Raw genomic sequence first — 4,622 nt, 5'->3', positions numbered from 1 at the left:
CTATATATATATATATATATATATATATATATATATATATTCCCCTCTATGAATAGGCCTTGGATTATATATATAAATGCAAGGATTTATAATGATATTCTTGCTTTCTTTTATTCCTCCCTGTTCAAAAGTACTTCTATATTATTTACATACTGAGAAAAATTAGGGAAAATCTAAGTGATTTGCTCTATAGATAACTGCTTGGGATATCCTTATTTATTATGTTAGTTTTGTTCTGGGGAGACTGGTGGCAGTTATTCAGGCAGGAAGCCTATACCAACCTAAGCCTAAAGGATGTAGTGAACAGAATCCAAAGAGCCATCTGAAAAGGGCCTCCTGAAAGGAGCTGTGACCTTTGGTCTATGGCCACAGCAAACCCACAGGCACCCTTCAGAAACAGCTAGAGGAATATTCTTCCCACTCTTGGATAACCTCCTCTGACTCCCATTAACTGAATCCAACTACAGACAAGACTGCAAGGGAGCTGGATAATGTAGTCCAAATAGATGAACCTCATAGGCCATGGAACAAAGTAGAGAAAAGCAGAGAGTGGAGACAGAAAGGAAAATACATAGGTCTGAGAACTAAGCTCTGGAGCAGCCCAATGCTTAGAAGTTAAGGAAAGTAGGATAGACAAGCAAAGGAGACAAAAAAGGAATAGACAGCAGGTAGCAAGAGAGCCAAGAGAATGTGATATCCTAGAGACAAATAAAGATGTTCAAATAGTAGGGAAGTCCAATTTTCCCAGCACCATTTATTGAAGAGACTGTCTTTTTTCCACTGGATGTTTTTTCCTGTTTTATCAAAGATCAGTTGACCATAGAGCTGAGGGTCCATTTCTGGGTTCTCTATTCTGTTCCATTGGTCTATGTGTCTGTTTTTGTACCAGTACCATGCTGTCTTTGTGATCATGGCTTTGTAGTATAGCTTGAAATCAGGCAACGTGATGCCCCCAGCTTTGTTTTTCCTTTTCAACAATTCCTTGGCGATTCAGGGCCTTTTCTGGTTCCACACAAATTTAAGGGCTGTTTGTTCCAGTTCTTTGAAAAATGTCATTGGTATTTTGATTGGATGGCATTGAAAGTGTAGATTGCTCTGGGTAACATAGACATTTTAACTATGTTAATTCTTCCGATCCATGAGCATGGAATATTTTTCCATCTTTTTGTGTCTTCTTCAATGTCTTTCAAGAGTGATTTGTAGTTCCTGGAATATAGATCCTTTACATCTCTGGTTAAGTTAATTCTGAAATAACGTGTGATTTTTTATGCTATTGTAAATGGAATGGATTCCCTAATTTTTCTTTCTTCAGTCTCATTGTTCATGTATAGAAATGCAACTGATTTCTGAGCATTGATTTTGTATCCCGCCACATTACTGAATTGTTCTATAACTTCTAGTAGTTTGGGGGTGGAGTCATTTGGGTTTTCCATATAGAGTATCATGTCATCTGCGAAGAGAGACACTTTGAATTCTTCTTTGCTGATTTGGATACCTACATGCAAAAGAATGAAACTTGACCACTCTCTCACACCATACACAAAGATAAACTCCAAATGGATGAAAGACCTCGATGTGAGATAGGAATCCATCAAAATCCTAGAGAAGAACATAGGCTGCAACCTCTTTGACATTGGCCACAGCAACTTTTTTCTTGACACATCTCCAAAGGAGAGAGAAACAAAAGAAAAAATGAACTTGTGGGACTTCATCAAGATAAAAACCTTCTGCACAGCCAAGGAAACAGTCCAAAAAACTAAGAGGCAGACCATGGAATGGGAGAAGATATTTGCAAATGACACTACAGATAAAAGATTAGTATCCAAGATCTACAAAGAACTTCTCAAACTCAACCACATCAGGCTCCTCCACTGGAAGCCTGCTTCTTCCTCTCCCACTCCCCCTGCTTGTGTTCTCTCTCTCACTGGCTGTCTCTCTTTCTGTCAAACAAATAAATAAAATCTTTAAAAAAGGGAAACAAATAATCAAATCAAAAAATGGGCAGAAGATATGAACAGACACTTTTCCAATGAAGACATACAAATGGCTAACAGACACATGAAAAAATGTTCAAAATCATTAGCCATCAGGGAAATTCAAATCAAAATCACACTGAGATACCACCTTACATCAGTTAGAATGGCAAAAATGGACAAGGCAGGAAACAATAAATGTTGGAGAGGATGTGGAGAAAGGGGATTGCTCTTACATTGTTTGTTGGAATGCAAGTTGGTACAGCCACTTTGGAAAACAGTGTGGAGGTCCCTTAAAAAGTTAAAAATAAAGCTATCCTATGATCCAGCAATTGCACTACTGGGTTTTTACCCCAATGATCCAGACATAGTGAAGAGAATTGCCATATGCACCCCAATGTTCATAGCAGCATTGTCCACAATCACTAAATTGTGGAAGGAGCCAAGATGACCTTCAACAGATGACTGGATTAAGAAGATATGGTCCATACATACAATGGAATATTACTCAGCCATCAAAATATTGATTTCACAACATTTGCAGCAACATGGATGGGATTGGAGGAGATAATGCTAAGCGAAAAAAGTCGAGCACAGAAAGACAATTATCATATGGTTTCACTCATTTATGGAACATAAGAAGTAGCAAGATCGGTAGGAGAAGAAAGGGAAGAAGGAAGGGGGGGTAAACAGAAGGGGGAATGAGCCATGAGAGACTATGGACTATGGGAAACAAACTGAGGGCTTTAGAGGGGACAGGGTGGGGGATTGGGATCAGCCGGTGATGGGTATTAAGGAGGGCAAGTATTGCATGGTGCACTGGGTGTTATACGCAAGTAATGAATCTTGGAACTTTACATCTAAAACTTGGGATGTACTGTATGGTGACTAACATAACATAATAAAAAATTATTTTTTAAAAAAATAAATAGTAGGGAAGTAAAATTTTCAACAGTATCACATGCTACTGGGTCAAAAGTAAGTGGATTGAAAATTGACTGCTAGATTTGATAATGTAGATGACACTGGAAACTTTGAAAAGTGTGAAAATGAATGAAGATCACCCAGATGAGAACAAACAGAAGCTATTCATTCAGAGCTTTCACTATAGTAAGGAACACTGCTACCATCATTTGCATTTGGGAGATATTAAAAAAACTTGCAGAAAAATTGGAAAGCTTTATAGTGGAAAAAAAGAAGGGTCTTCAGTATCACTTTGATTGAAGGTTGTGGGCATGGTGAAGCTGAAGATAGGCTAGCTAAAGGTGGGACATTGTATGTGATTGGTCTGGGAATCATATTTGGTTTTCTCTGGTTGGTCTGAGTTGGAAGGGGAAGCAGAAATCAGAGAAGCTGGCAAACATTGACTAAGTCCCGACTCCTTTTTAAAAGATTTCATTTATTTATTTGAGATAGAGAGACAGAGATAGTGACAGAGATAGCAAGAGAGATCATGAGCAGGGCTGAGAGGGAGAAGTACGCTCCCCACTGAGCAGGGAGCCCAAGGCAGGGCTGGATGCCAGGACCCTGGGATCATGAACTGAGCTGAAGGCAGATGCTTAACTGACTGAGCCACCTAGGCACCCCAGGTCCTGACTGTTTGGGGCCAGTTGCTGAAACAGTTGTGGTTTGGTTTCCTGGACTGGTTGTCATAGAGGTTGTGGGTCAGAGTTCTATTGTCAAAATGATCTTGCCATTGTCCATTCACATAGTCAGTCTCTCAGGAGTTTCAGTGGAGTACAGGGGTTAAAGAATGATTTGAATGGTGACTGATTGTACAGTCAGGACAGAGAAAGTATTCTAAATATTTAAAACTGAGGTAATTTAATATAGGGATTGGTGATAGATGAGCTGAGGAAACTAATGTGAAAAACAGTAAGGCAACCCAGAGATAAGCAACCTAAAGGCACTTATTCCACCCCTAGAACTGAAGGAGTAATAGAAGACAGTAGTGTTAAGCAGATCCCAGAAGCCAGTCCAATCCAGCAGAGGCTAAAACCACTATAGGAGCCACCAAGGAAGTTACAAAAAGGAGGCACTGAGTGGTGGGCCCTGGAGCCATGGAGAAGATACAGGTGATACTAGAGAGGTTACCTTAGAAAGAGAAAAGTGGGGGGAAATACATGGTTTTTCCTTTCTTGTCACCATCCACTCTCCCACTGATGTCTCTCATTGGCTAACCCCAGGGAGAAGCAAGCTGACAGGGAGTCTGGGAAATGCAACTCACACGTGTCAGTCCTCTTGCAATTTATGTTAGAGTGGGGAAAGTGTGGAAGTGAGAGTGCAAACAGGCATATGACTTACCTAAATGGGTTCAAGAGAGAATGGGTCACTCCTGGAAATGAAGTTGGTTTACTAGGACTGATCCTCCTGCTGTGAGCAATTAAAACTATGAGATAAAGTTTTTGTTTTTGTTTTAAAAACAGTTAAATAATCAAAGTGTTATCAAGAAAAACTGCCATATTTGGGGGAGAGCTGGAATTTAGAAATAAAAGCAAAGCACAAGCAAAAAACAAAGGCACTTTTGCTCTGAGGAAATCTGTAAAAAGAGGAAAATGTACAAAGTGTTGAGAACAGGGGGACAAGAATCAAGGCTCAAAGCCCCACAGAGCCTATTGAAGGACATTTGAGCTATTTCTGTTTTTTTTT

The sequence above is a fragment of the Ursus maritimus genome (assembly GCF_017311325.1).
Source record: "Ursus maritimus isolate PB19 chromosome X unlocalized genomic scaffold, ASM1731132v1 scaffold_X1, whole genome shotgun sequence".
Taxonomy (NCBI): domain Eukaryota; kingdom Metazoa; phylum Chordata; class Mammalia; order Carnivora; family Ursidae; genus Ursus; species Ursus maritimus.
The sequence above is the reverse complement of the archived record's forward strand: the minus strand, read 5'-3'. Positions refer to the sequence as shown.